Genomic DNA, 15323 nt, shown 5'->3' with positions numbered 1-15323 from the left:
CCCTGCCCCTCCCCGCCCGGCCGTGCCTTGCCCCTCCCCGCCCGGCCCGGCCCTGCCCCTCCCCGCCCGGCCGTGCCCCTCCCCGCCCGGCCGTGCCGTGCCCCTCCCCGCCCGGCCCAGCCCTGCCCCTCCCCGCCCGGCCCTGCCGTGCCGTGCCCCTCCCTGCCGGTGCCCGTGCCGGTTCCCCCCCGGCTGCTGCGCCGCCGGGCAGCGGCAGGGAGCGGGCGCGGGCAGCGGCGCCGCGGCGGGGGCGCGGGCGGGGGGCAGGCCCCGTGGGAAGAGGCGCAGGAAGCGCGGCGGGCCGGCAGCAGCAGCCCGGGAAGCCGCTTCACTCAGCGCTGAGTGCCTGCCGGAAAACGCTGCGCCGTCCCCTGGCAGAGATAGGCAGGCGCTCTCCTCTCCCTTTCTCCCCTCCCCTCCTCTCTCTCTCTCCTCCGTCCTCCTCTCCTCCTCTGCTCCTTCCCCATGGCCACTGAAGCATTTTCTCACAGGCCCTTCCCAGCCCAGCCCTCCTTTCTGCATGGCAGCTTTCTTGTGTCTGGCAGTAAAGGTTTGCTGACTCTCGTGGCACTTGCCGAAGGAACCATGCCTTTGTCACCTAAGAAGAAGCAGGCATGAAACAACAGTAATTCCAGAGGGACCTTATGGGATTGACATGGGAACCTCATGACATTCAACAAGGCCAAAGGCAAGGTCCTGCATGTGGCTCAGTTAGGGCAATCCTAAGTGCAAGTACAGGCTGGGTGAAAAATGGATTGAGGGCAGCCCCGAGGAGGACTTGGGGGTGTTGGTGGGTGAAAAGCTAGATAAGACCTGGCAATGTGCATTTGCAGCCCAGAAAGCCAAACATGTCCTGGATTGTGTCAAAAGCAGCATGGCCAGCAGGGCAAGGGAGAGGATTCTGGCCCTCTACTCTGCTCCCCACCTGGAGTACTGCATCCAGCTCTGGGGCCCCCAACATAAGAAAGCCATGGGCCTGTTGGAGTGAGTTCAGAGAATGGCCACAAAGATCAGAGGGATGGAGCCTCTCTTCTGTGAAGACAGGATAAGAGACCTGGGGTTGTTCAGCCAAGAGAAGAAAGAGAAGGCTCTGGGGAGACCTTACAGCATCTTTCCAGTACCTAAAGGGGACCTACAAAAGAGCTGGAGAGGGACTGTTTACAAAGGCATGTAGTGACAGGACAAAGGGGAACGGCTTCAAACTGAAAGTAGGTTTAGGTTAGATATAAGGAAGAAATTTTTTACTTTAAGGGTGGTGAGGCACTGGCACAGGTTGCCCAGAGAAGCTGTGGATGCCCCATCCCTAGAAGAGTTCAAGGCCAGGTTGGATGGGGCTTTGAGCAGTCTGGTCTATTGGAAAGTGTCCCTGCCCATGGTGGGGTGATTGGAACTGGGTGATCCTTAAAGTCCCTTCCAACCCAAATCATTCTATGATCTCACATCAAAAAAAAAAGCATAGCATTTTGCATGACAAGATCTCCCCATGGTATCACTCAGAATTCAGTAACTATTTCCACAAAAGCTGAAAGTCACACTTGCTGCAGTCAGTGACACCTTCAAAGAGCAGCTCACCATTTAAGTGCCTCACTGTGATGGCTTGGAGTCACTGTGGGCTTGAGAGTATCACATAAGTTCACAGCCCTTCAGTATATTTATGCCTGCAATCTGCTCATAAATATTCTCTGCACTTTTGTATGAGAACTAACGTCAAGGACTCTGAGCTGGGAGCCTGAAGTAATTATTTCTCTAACAAACATAATAATCAGAATTAAATCTGTCAGGACACTGTCCTAAAGCAGACAAGGCCTTGCATGGAAAAAGGATTCAAATTAATTTGGTGAATGACTTATTTAACCATATTAGGAAGATCATGGCTTTTCATGCAGTGAAATGACCTTAGGGTCACCATCATGTATTTCTTCAGGCAAAGGAAATAATCCAGGTTTTTTGTCAAATTCCAATCTGGGTTACTTCATCCGCTGTACTGAGAGTTCCCCTGCAGGTTCAACCACTGTTGTTGCTTCTAATGCAACATATAGGTACTTTCTCACTTCTCCCACTGCTGTGGTATGCTGAAAATCAGCTCCTTTATTATAACCTGAGCAGTGTGGAGAGATGAGAAACAAATTCCTGTACAAATTGGTGATACTGGATTCTCTTTGAAGAGAGCTGCTACAGTGGACACACTTCTGCAGATCCTTTTCCAGAGAGATGTGGTGGTACAAAATTAATCCCCAGTGCCAAATCCAGGCCACCTTGTTCCTTTCCCAAATCTGGCCTTACTCCAGAGTTAGGGCAGTGGAGTGTGACTGGCAAAAAAGTGAGATGAGGAAACAGTATTTCCGTGTGGAATTGCAAGTCTGTGTATGAATCCCTTTGATCTTGTTCTCTCTCCTGCACAGGGGTGAGGCAGTGTGCTGTGAATATGGCTCCAACAAAGGGAGGCAGAAACTAATCTCAAATCACTGAGCCACTTCATCTTTTCTTCAACCTCTGAGCATGCCTGACCAATTTCAGGAGACATCAGCTTCCATCAAGCATATAATCATGGGTAATTGCCTCAGTGCAGAGGAGCTTAGGAGATGGAGAGCTGTACATGATTTCTTCTTTCTGTGCATGCAGCAAGGCAGGATGGGCAGATTGACAGGTGCTTTCTGTCTGAAACCACCCCAGCTTGGGTGGAGCAGGCTTCACATGGCTCCAGTTGGCAGAGTCACTCTGTCACTAAACCAGTGGAAGCAAACTGCCTGGAGTTGCTACAATTAGATATTAATCTCTGCCTCATTATGATTAACTCCTTAATGCCATGCTGCCTTACCACACAATTTGTTAATCAGCCGTAAACATGGGTCTCTAACAGCTCACTGCCTCTCCTGCAAGCACACAAGCAGTGACTCTTCTTCCCAAGTCAATGGCTTTTGTTTGTGGACTTGGCAGAAATGGTACCATCGCCTTGCCTGAGGGCTAGCACAGAGCTCCAGGGCAGAGGCAGTAGCTGAAGAAGACACCTGCTCCAGGAGAAAGGATGTATCCAACAGAGATGGAGATCTCCATCATGGTTCTTAAAGTGCTTTTAGAATAAAGATAGTGCCTGACAGTGTTTCCTCATGCTTCTTTTGTGCCTCTGGGGGACCTGAAGCTGATTTCCCCAAGCAACAGATAATCAGAATGGAGTTATGACATGGTTAAGATTTTCAGTAACTGGACAGGAGCCAACCTGAAATTGTATAGTTAGACATGATTAATGTTGTTCTTGCATTGGTTGGAATGGAATTACTTAGGTAACTATCCCTAACTCAGGGAGCGTGACATGTTAAGTAATTTTATTCTGATGTCTGTGCTTTTGCAGCCTTTCAGTGTGCTTATGCCTGCAGTTTACTCATAAATATTCTCCTCACTCTCTTCAATATTGGGTAGAAAGATGGAGATACTGAAAAGACATAGGTAATAAATGGTGCATTATCAGAATGAAGCACACATGTTCAGATAAGCAAACTCCTGTTCAGCTGCTCTCTATTCCTGAAGGTTTCTAAATACCATAAGTGCCTTGTTTTTTGACAGGTTCCAGCAGGCAGAGTTGTCACAAGGCCCAGGGAGCCAGAGGTTCAGCTGTCACCCACAAAATACATGGCCATAGCACTTTTTCTCACACTGAGTCTCATGACTTCATATCCCACTGGTCTACAGAGGTAGCACAATTCTGCGGCACAGTGATGAAGATGCTCATGTGGCAGAGAAGGGGGAAAACCAGGAAACTGGATTATTGCCACCACTGTCCATGAACACAAACATATCCACATAATCATGTCTATGTACCAATTCTTAAATGTATAAGCAGCATTTAGAGAAAAGATAGAATTTAGGTCTTCCCTAAGACATGCAAGGCATGCTAATCTCTGAGACAAGGGCACATCCCTTCCATCTCTTTCTTTGCTGTTTTATTTACCTTTATTCTTCCTCAGTGTCCCCACCTCAGGAGGGAGCATAAGTGCCATCTGGCAGAGAGATGCAGTGTTTAAAACCACCCCACACCTTGTCCTAGCACTACATGCCCATGTAAAAAGTTGCTCTGCCTCTTTTTTACAAGCTTCCTTTAACTGCTGGAAAGCCCCAGTGAGGTGTCCCTGGAGCCTTCTCCAGGCTGAACAACCCCAGCTCTCTCAGCCTTTCCTCCAAGGAGAGGTGCTCCAGCCTTTTGATCACCTTCATGTCCCTCCTCTGGACCTGCTCCAACAGATCTATGTCGAACCCACTCTATGATTCTATGATTTTTACTTGTGTTATTTCACCTCAGTGACACTGAACTACATAAACCACATTTCTTCCTCTGAAAAAATAGTGCAGACAGCTCTCCCAATAGCTCTAAATGTGCAAACAGTGTTATTTTAATGTGACATGAAGGAGGGAAACAATGCTCTCACCTGTTGCAAATGTGTGAATCTTTTAAACATGTGGACACGTGCCCACCAAGTGGCACATGATGACAGGACTTGGTCAGTCCATTAAATGATTCACTGTCAACAACTTGAGAATTGACAATTGAGCCTTGGTTTCAATCTGAGTGTCTAGCACTTTTGAGCAGAATCCTACACTGGGAAATGTGTCAGAGAATATATGGATATGGCGATTTCTGTACATTTCTCTGTCTAAACAGTTGATTGATCATATCACAGCTCTCTGTGTAGGGTGTGCTTCTGGCTCAAATCAGCTGAGGTTTTGCTGTGTGCTTGAGTGTGGACAATATGAGACCAAATTTAGACATTTTACTCACAACAGCTCTGTTTGCAGATTTTAGGCCTCTGGGAAATTTCGACTTTCTTGATCACCATGTTCATGTTCAAAAAGCCCTCAGGTCATGGGACCGGCAACCTGGGCACAGAACAAAAATCATCTGCTGCCACAGGAAGCAGAGAAGCCAATGCTGTCACTACAACATTTTCTTCATCCCTTCCTATATGGGGGAAGAAGTGATTTTGTTTACAGACAAGGAATTAATTCCATCTTATAGAACAATGAAATCTGAACTGTTTACCAAATTTACTACTAAACTTCAAACTCATCATACCATTGAGTCTTCTACGTTTCTTATTAAAAACTCAGTGTAAGCCCTTTCAGGAATATGTCCATGGAATAAGGTTAAAACTTTCTGTTAGAGCAGGTGAATGGAATATTTAGAACTTAGAAGACAGTTAAAATTCAGATAGCCCAAATTTTATATAGGAATGTTCTAAAATTGTAGCAATGGAGGCAGGTTTCTCAAAGGATCTGAAGGGAACTGGGAGCCCAATTGTCTTAAAAAAGAATGGGAAACATTTACAAATCTCTGTTTAAAAATCCACCTTTTCTCTCTTATTTTCAAAGAAATCTTTTCTTCTCTTATGTCAACTCATACACTATGATCAGCTCCAAAATAAACAAATGAACAAGAGACATACAAATGTCTTAGACTGAATTTCAGCCTTATCCATGTGAAATGCTTATTTCAATGCGCTTATTTCAAATTCTTGATCCAACATTGCTTCAGTTTAATGCCAAAAGGGATATAAGACAGTTCAGTAATGAATGGCTACTGGAACCTTCTAGGAATTTTTCCAGATTTCCAACTAAATTTTTAAATGCTGGCGCTGAGGGTCTTAAAAGGCTCTCTAAGACCATCAGACCATCTGCACTAATGGTTACAGCCCTTCTTTCCAAAAACCAGCACACCTTTATAGCCACAAGGTCTAACTGGCCCTGTCCATTGAGGAAACGAGCTGAGAGCAGATGCTTATAGTTTGCCAGATAATCCCTGGCAGGGATTACAGCCTCCTTACTACAAAAACTAAGTCTCCAGAAATGAAATAAAAACAGGTCAATGTAGCCACTAATAATAGAGAAAGCTAAGGTTGCTTTCCAAGTCAAAAAACTGAGAAACATATAAATTCAGAAATCAACCAGCCACCTCATCAAAAACTAAGTTGTGATCCTTGAGTTTCACATGGGATGACTCACCAATCAATTTTAAAGTTGTTACAGGTTTACAGAACAAATTATTATTTTTCCTACACAATAACTAACTTCTTACTTGCAAAATGCTGTTACAAGGGCAAAGTCCTCCCTGCTTGCCACAGATCTGGAAAGGCTCAAGCTACTCTCATGGTTTGAACAAGCAAATCAAAACGTAAAAAAATAGCAAAACAAAACTGAGCAAAATTCCCAAAGCAGATCATTGACACCTCAAAGTTAACTTTAGAAGCTACTATTCTGGCTGTTGCACTCAATCTACAAAGCAGACTGCCTCTTCCTGAGCAGTTTCAAAAGGGTAAGATCCTTGAGAGTCTTGTGAGATATTTTTAGGAGAGCCTTTAAAAATCCTGAAACTTTTCTACCAGGAAGATAAACCTGCCTGGTACAAGAGGATTAATAAATATGAATCCTTTGTGCCTTCTGATTAAGACCCACACCCATGCACAGCTAATTATTGTTTACTTGGATTTGTTTAGGATAAACTTCAAAGAACTCCAGAGCATGGTAAGCTGGAGCTGAACTTGTGATGGTCTTCCTAGTGAAAAGTGCTTCTAAACCCTGGTTTTTGGCTATTTTTGTGCCATAAAATAAAAATCTACACAAAGTGGAATAGGTCTGTTGATAGTCTGTTACAGCAGCGGAAGGTTGGCTTGTAGGCCTGTTTAATAACAAGTTTGTACCTGAAGGTGGCTTGTACCACTGGCAGGTGGTAGCAGTGCCACTAAGTGTTGGTAGCCTTTCTGAATGCTGCAGTGAATTCTTTTTCTTGTGTGCACTGTCCCCTACTAACTGTAATATCCATGGCAGGGGGGACTGAGTGGGTTTGGGGGGATATTTTTTGCAGAATGAATGGGAAATTCTATCCATAAGATTGGTTGAGCTCAATGGGGTGTAAAACAAAGAACCAAAGTAAAGAGCTCCTGTGCCATGACTGTGGCTGCAGGATTAATTTCAGTCACATTATGGAGCTCTGGCTGCAGAAGGCAGGATCACATCATCTCTGGAGAGGGAGATTTTAATGAGCCATTGAGCTGCCATCCATAAAATGTGGTCAGAGGGGATTTTGCAATTCACTTTCACTGGGAAGAGGCCTGCAAGGAGCTGCAGGGGCCACAGATGCAGAGCCATTTACATGCTAACCCCCAGGAGTTAGCACTGCTGTGCTTCCCGGCAGCCTGGTTGAAGTAGGCTTCCTCAGCTGGTGGGGAGCACTGTAGAGATGGCTGTGCTGGAATCCAGCAATGTCGCTGGCTCTCAGGGATACAAGACTAGAGATACAAGCAAGAAGGCTTCAGTTCTTTGCTTTACACCCCATTGAGCTCAGCCTTTTCATCTCTTGGAGAAAAAATTTATTCTAGTCTTATGCCTTATGACTTTAGATAACAAAGAGGACAAGTCTGTGACTTGTTAAAATTTTCCCAGTGAAGGCACTGAAACAAAATCTTTTCAGCTCTTGCTTTGTTTTACAGGCCTTCTGTGCCCAAGGTCTGCTGGAGGCTAACGACTGCCTTCCTTACTGAACAAATGGAGACATCCCTCCTTCCCGGCAGTTCCTGATCCTCAGAGTGTCACCCCCAGCTTGTTCCAGGAGAGGAAATCCTGGGCCTATGCGGGCTTCTCTGGGTCAAGAGGTCTCAGCAAAGCATTTAATTGTAAGGCCCAGACCTCTGTGAGAGCTCAGTCTCAAGCTGATCCCAACTCAGCAGTATGGAAAAAAGCTGTGAAGTTTGAGCTGCATTTTCTTCCCACCTTAAGATGATTCAGGGATTAGAACAAGCAAAGAGGGTTTGCTTCATTTTGTTTTGGTTTATTTTGTTCTATTAATTCTTAAAAAGAGTAAGCATTTAAAAAGTTGAAAAAGTGATCTCATTATAAAGGCTGAGTTTGGCAGTATTGATATTTTGCTCGTTAAAAAATAACATTATTTGTTGTGTCTTGCAAGAGGCAAGACTGTAGTGGTGAGTCCCTTACAGCCTTGAAATCTGAGATCACTAACATTGACACATGAATTAAGAAAAAATGAGACAGACATATAGATTGGTTAACCTCTCTCAGATATTGATGCCAAAGTTGCTCAAGCAGGGCTCACTCCCTCAGGGGAGATGATTTTCCTCACACTCTGATGATTAGAAACTTATTGACTGTCAAAGGAGGCTGCACTGCACCTGTCTAAATTTTTGTCTCAGATCTATGTCAAAGGTCTCTTCCTAACTTTCCTTATTTTCATGTTTCCTCGCATTTATTTCACATGAAATGTGCCCAGCTGACAGTGGTGGTGGAAGACACAATCCTGCCTTTGTTTACCAGCAGGTACAGCATAAGAAGCAATGATGCCATCTTTGCCAACATGGCTTTAGTAGTGTGTTCCAACTCCTGATTTAAGAAAGGAGAAAGGTAGAAAGGTTGCTTCAGCTCAGTCATGTCCTTCCTCCTGATAGTGCCAATCAATTAACTCCATTTGTGGTTTTGGGACTTGTGGAAAACAATTTTGATTTTGGCTCTCTGCATCAAAGGAGATTTTTTCCTAGAATGATAGAGTCCCAAAACAAAATACAGATTTGTTGTACTCAACATAGAACTTAGAATATTAATATAGACAAAAGGCCTTGGCTTTGCTTTGTTAGTTTGGGTTATCTGTTATGAATACTGACAAAGCCAGAAGACCCTGAGCTCCTGTAGATAACTTGCGTGCCCAGTTGGAAATATCTTGACCATTTAAATGTTCTTGTATCTTTATTTTTCCCCAGGGTGCAATGGATTTGTCCTTTGAAACCAGAGAAAGCATTAATGGAGAATGAGCTGCATGTGTGGGCTACAGAGAATTGATTTATATTGTCACTTTATAGAAGTGTTTCTAAAGGAGGTCTGCGGGATTTTGAAGGAATCAGATAAAGAATTAAGTGTAGTTTGAAAAATATAATCACATTCACATACTTCTGAAGAAGGGCTTGCCAAAGACCTTGATGAAAACATGATAGGGCCCAGCTAGAGAAGCTTTCAGAGATGCATTTCATAGTGCAATGACAGGGGTTCTCTTCTGTGTCCAGTGACAGCAGAAAAAGTGATTCTCAGCTACTTTTTTCTTTCACAGCTGTTCTGTTAACATCACAATTGCAAAAGCATTTTCTAATTCACGTAACTGTTAATCAACAAAGCTAATTCATGCAAATCAGAGGAAATTAAAGACTTGGTGGAAAAAAGTTTGAAATATTTCAACTGATTGTGTTTGAAACAAGGTAAGGAGCACTAAGACAAGTCACTCTGCTGGCAGATTGGTGAGGTATAACCTATGGCAGGAGGAAATGACAACAAGAGAAGGGAGTAAGAAGAAATTTAATTGGAAGGAGATCCATCTCTGCAGGTTTGAAAGACTGTCCCAGCCACTACCAGGTTCTGGGAAAGCAAGAACTCTACTCTCATCTCATTTTTATGATGCAAAGTATTTTTCTAATACTAACAAATGAGAACACTTGCGAATCAGACAGTTTCCGATGTGAACAGAAATCCTTATGGTTCAAGCAAGCTCAATTTAGAACAGGAATTTCTAAATGTCTGGGCTCAAACTCAGCCAAGGTTGATTTATGTTTAAAAAGGAACAATAAAATTAGTGTTTTGAGATATAGCCCCTGATATCTGCTATAAAGGACAAGTTTTCAGTCAGCTACTTTTACTTTCTCACCTGGAGGCTCCATGTTGAAGAGGTTTGCCACAGCTCACATATAACCCGAACCAAATGTATTGCTATTTGCACAGCTTTCTATTATTGAAATTATAGATTTATATAATCACGCAAAAATTGCATTTCATGGGTTGGTTTGCTTGTTTATGTGCCAGACTTACCACGCTGTGTAACTGAGACAGCCCCACCATTCATTATTTCCTGTTTTATTAGCAGGGAATAGGAATATTTGCATAATGCTTACTATGGAATATTAAACTCTCATAAATCTGTTTAAAGTTAAAAGAAAAAATGATTAAAATAATCCATTCTTTAAATCTGCATATGTTTCTCAATTTAGTACTAAATTCAAAGCTTCTAATTCTTGCAGAAGCCCTAAAACCCACTAAAGACACTGTTCTGCCAAAAGCTGTTGGCTGGAGCCTGTTAGTCTCTCTATGTTCATCCCCCCACACACACAATATAATTTGTTTTCTGGTCACTACCTGGCTACCTGGCACCTCTGGCTGCGAAGCCAGGGGATTTTTCCTGTGAATAGACTGAAATTTGTTGCACAGGCTGGTCCCTGACCTGGACCATGACAACACTAGTGTTTTCTTGGATTTGTACAAGATCTGTTAGGCTTCCTTTTTTAGTGCTTTCCCCAAGCCAAACCGTGCTACGCCTGAACAACACCCTCATGATTCATCATCCCCCCATGCAGCAGCAACATGTTGCTCAGTTACCAGAACAAACCAACATCTGCCACACCACAGCTTCCAAGACAGCCGGGATAATCACTGCTGTGCCATAAACTGGGAGGGGATTGACAACACTAGCAGTGCTAATGCCATTAAGATTGTTATTTTGGTGTGCTTGGGGCACTGTACCACTGCTGCTGATCACAGAGGGGTAGAACCTCTCTAGTAAAAAGAGCTTGAACTTTTAACCAGGTCTGCAAACAAAAGTGATGCTGGTTTCTGCTAGAACATATACAACTCCCAAACAGCTTGCACACAGCTCAGAATCAGCCAGAAAAGTTGAAATATTTAAAATATTCTTGCTATTTTGAATATGCTTTTAATGAAGTTATTTTGAGCTGTCACAATTGCTCTCTCTAAAGCATGGGAAAGGACATGAAAGGCAGTATTGTTTCATCTGCTTCTATTGGTGCCTGACAAGCAAATTGGGATGTGAGGACAGAGAGGACTGAGAGGACTAAGAGGAAGGAAAGCAGCTTCTTCCTTTCTTTTCCGATCAGGTTGTTGGTTTTGTTGCCTTGGGTGTTGCATTTGAGGAGTGGCTGCATTGGCATCCTGAGGAACAACAGGCTCAAATTGTTTGCCAGCTTTAGAACTCAGTTAAATTCAAAAACATCCACAGTTTCAGTGTACCTTTCACGTATGCATCCTCTGCAAAAGGTGGTTATCCCTATTTTACATAGAAACACATATTTGGAGGAGGTAAGTGGCAGTGGAGGATTCCAGCACTCTGTTCGTGCAGTCACTGGGTTATTAGACATGCTTTTCTGTTCATCCCTCATATCCATGTGTAGGTAAAATTGAGGTTCCCACTCAATAAAATGACAGCTAAGGTCAACCCCCTGTAGGTTCTCTTTCCTCCTAAACCCTCACCACAACAAACTGCTGAAAGATGATGACTTTCCTGAAGAAAACTATTACACTGAAAGCCCAGTTTGCACATGCAGCTCACTAAAATCTTTCCCCACAGTGCACCCACATAAATCACTAGCTACAGCAGTAATAAGATGTAATTGAAAAAAACATTAAGAGCAAACCCTTGCGGTACTTGGGATTTTGGCATTTCACATCAGGGTTCGCTGCCACTTCGAACTCTTCTTGAGCTGCTCCCTCACTGTCACATTTTTCTTTAAAAAAACTCTCAGTACGGCCTCCTCCTCAGCATCACTTGCTTCTTCTGTAGTTCACTTACTGACCTGACTAGTCACAGTCACTCTGTGTTTTCTGGTGGAGAAAAAAGTAAAAAAAAAAAAAAAAAAAAGAAAAAAGTAACTCTTTATCCTTTTTACCATTTCTATGTGGTTTCAGGGTTTTCTTCACTAGGATACCTAGGAAAAGTAATTTTTTGGAAGGACAAGTTGTACTGAGTTTCTGCTCTCAGAGGACTTCAAGTGTAATCAGACAAGAACAGATAAAAATGTAGGTTAATATTAACTCATTGAACTGGAATGACTCTTGCCTTGAGCATGTGCATTTGTCCTTTGCTCCCACATCTTCCTTGATTGATGGCTGAAAGATTTCCAGTTAGAGCAGCTGATAATTACTCTGTCTGCTTTTTAGTCCAGGGTAGCTTGAAAAAGCTTTAACATTAATAACTCCTGAAGAGCTATGAGCAAAAACTTTGTCTTTTATGTGAGAAATGGCTCCTTGTTTGTGCTGCTATAAAAGCTCTTACTAAATTAGTAACATTTCAACATATATAATTTGCTAATTATACAATTAATAGTCTTCCCTTTGCTTGTAATCCATCTTGTACTACACAAGGAGCAAAGGAGACGTCATGGATGCCACCCTGGACTGAAGAAGAAGCCAGTACTTCACACACAACATGTTATCTTCAGCAACAGCAGCCGCGTCGGTCATGTTGCAACACCTCCTGCTCCGAAGAAAGAGGTGGATCCGGATTCAGCTTTGTCTCTGGATCCAGCTGTGTGTCCCCCACAGCCTTGTCCCAAGGCTTTTCCTCATCTAGACCTAAGGAATCTGATGTGCCAGGTGTAAGCAGTGCAGATGGTGCTGAGCACAGCTTTGCATTAAGGCAGTGTCTGACCTACACAAAGAGGCTGCAGCCCCACTGACAGAGCTCAACTTTTGGTACTCTTCAAATGGACAGGACATTCACAGTCCCTTCAGGATGGACATTTCTTCCACTTCTTCATTTTATAACATCTAACTGCAAAAACATTTATCTTTTCCACATTTACTCACTTATCTTTCTCCCTGTACAGAAGTTCTTTAATGATAACTAAGTCATGGTTATTCACCAGAATCAAAACTTCCATAAAACTGATCCCTAAAAATTACATTTATTGACAGTGGTCAATGAAGAAATTTCTTTTCTACAATTTATGTTTTAATGGCTTTATATTTCCATCTGTTTTGAGCTAAATCTAAAAAATGTCTAGGAAAAGTTATTTAGAATTATAAACTAAGGGTTTACTGAAGTGATTTTCATAAATCCTTTTATTTTGATAAGATCAAAAATGTCATCTCATTAAGCATTGCTTTTGTTGTTCTACAAGAATGAAAGGAATATAATAATTAAGTGCCTAAGTCCGCAAATGAAGCCTTACAGTCTTATTTTGTCCAGATCTGCTTTTTCCAGTGGGAAAGGTTTCTATATGATTTTTTTTTTCATTTTCAGTTTTAGTGGCCACACAGGCTCTTATCAGCTGCAAAAACAAACAAGAAAACTGCAATGTCTAGAAACGGAAGCAGGCTGGTAAAGGGTTCAATATAAGCCCATAAATCTCTAATTATATAAATTATATTTTTGATAATAACATATTCTGCTAGTCACGGATGATGGAACAAGGACTATTAAAGTTAAAAGGAAACTCTTTATTACACAGGGGAAGAGAGAAACATCCTCTTAACATCTTATAGGAGATATTAAATTATTATTATTATTACAATGGGCAAAGTTGTGGCTTTGAATGCCACTCATGAGATTATGGTCTTTCCTTAATTTAAACCCACATGAAAAGAATGGACACTGCAGAGTTGTGGGCAAATGAGGAGGCAAATGAGGAGGAGGAGGAGGAGAGAATGTCAGAGGGAGATCTGTGTGTTGGGTAAGAGATGTTTCCTTCACAGCTGCAACCTACTGACTGAGTAATATAACCCATGACGGGAGGAAGACCTGTTCAGATGTGGTAAAACAGAGGGTTCATAGCATCTGCGTATACCTTTCTTCCTCGTTAAAGCAGGTGCTGCCAGCCTCCATCACAAGTCTAACCACACATTTCCTCTGTGCCATTTGGCATTCAGAGCAGTTTACTGGTCATTTAAAGCCGCCACGAAATTTCTATTGACAAACTTTTGGAGATGGAAATGTAGGTCTTGCACATTCTAAATCTGAATCAGAAGTTGCCAGCACTTGAAAAATATATATAAAAACTTGCAGTGGTTTATAAAAACTAGGAGACTGTCCACAAAACTTAAATGAGAAGTATTTTAAAATGCTATTAGTTGTAGAGTTTCTATGTTCTACCTTTCAAAAGATCAAGATTAATGAACAACATTGGTTTCTAGGTGCCGTATCTGGGTCACCTAGGATGAGGTATGGGTAAACAGAGGAGAAGACACTGTCTAACATCTAGGAAACAAACTAGTTAGGAAAACAAACTAGTAAAAGAATATCTCTTGCTGACACATCTAGCCTAGCACTTCACTCTAGACAGTCACAGTTGGCTGACCATAGGAATAGCATCCAGACTGAAGCATTGCAGTTTTTCCACTGCTTTGCTGCCTTGTCTATTTCCCCTCTCTTTTTGTTCCCACCACATTTCCATTCCACTTGTTGTCCATTTTTCCTTTTGGCTTTTAATACACCATCAGTAAGTCTAGAAGAGAAAATTTATCGGGTGACGAGGCTGAGTAGCTGCTGGTTGTGGCATAATTTCTGCAGGTTGCTACCGATCTACACAGAATGGTCCTTCCTGGCCTCCTCCCCATTTGTAGGATGTTTGCAATCTTTACTGGGAAGGGTACAACTTTAATTGGAAATTAGGGCAAGAGGGCGGAGGCTCCTAAAGCATAATTATAAAGCACCCTGCTATGTCCCAGCACAGCCATGGGAAAGCAGCCTGTAAATTTAATTTCGGTGCTGTGATGGCTTCTCTGCCAACTGTCTCACTGCCCTCAAGCGATTGCAGAGGAGCTGCTCCCCAGAACCAAGTGCTAGATGACTGTGCCTCCTGTCTCCTTGCCAAGAAGGTTCGGAGCAGCCCAGCCCTAGCCCGAGGGGCATTTTCTACCCAAGAACTGATACTGAATGTCTCATCAGCAGCGTCTCAGCCCAGGGTTTTTTGCCGATTCAGCTCCTTAGGACAGCACAGTGTATTTCCTAATCTCTTGTGACAGTAGAAATACACTGGCTGCCCTAAAGCTGGAAGAGAGGCTTTCTGTTGCCCAGACCAGCTGCTCCATGCTGGGATTAATTTCATGTGAGTAGATGTTCTAGGTGCCTACTATTTGCATCTATATAGTATTTTGTCAGTCCCAAAGCCTGATGGGAATTGCCCTCTGAGGGATATTAATTCATATATTTTTTTGCTTGCAAGAGGTGCATAATAGTCCTGCTTACCACAGCCATGGGGGAAGAAGGAAGCATGATGATAAAGTTCTGTGAGACTGGCAACACAAGCACTCCCTTTTTGAACATCCCCTGCATATTAGTTCATTCATTTTTTTTATTGCTCGGCCAGCCTACATTTTCATTATATTAATACACATAAAATGAAGCACCCTTACATTAGAAAACTAAAACACCTGTAGAGCTGTAGCAAGGCACAGGTCACATTTTTAGTGGCAGGAGCATAAGGCAGAGGTACTGTGTTATTTGGCATTTCTCTGCCTTCAAAATGTTTCTCACAGGCTGTCAAAAAGTCTTTATG

The sequence above is a fragment of the Corvus hawaiiensis genome, chromosome 3, assembly GCF_020740725.1.
Source record: "Corvus hawaiiensis isolate bCorHaw1 chromosome 3, bCorHaw1.pri.cur, whole genome shotgun sequence".
NCBI lineage: Eukaryota > Metazoa > Chordata > Aves > Passeriformes > Corvidae > Corvus > Corvus hawaiiensis.
The sequence above is the reverse complement of the archived record's forward strand: the minus strand, read 5'-3'. Positions refer to the sequence as shown.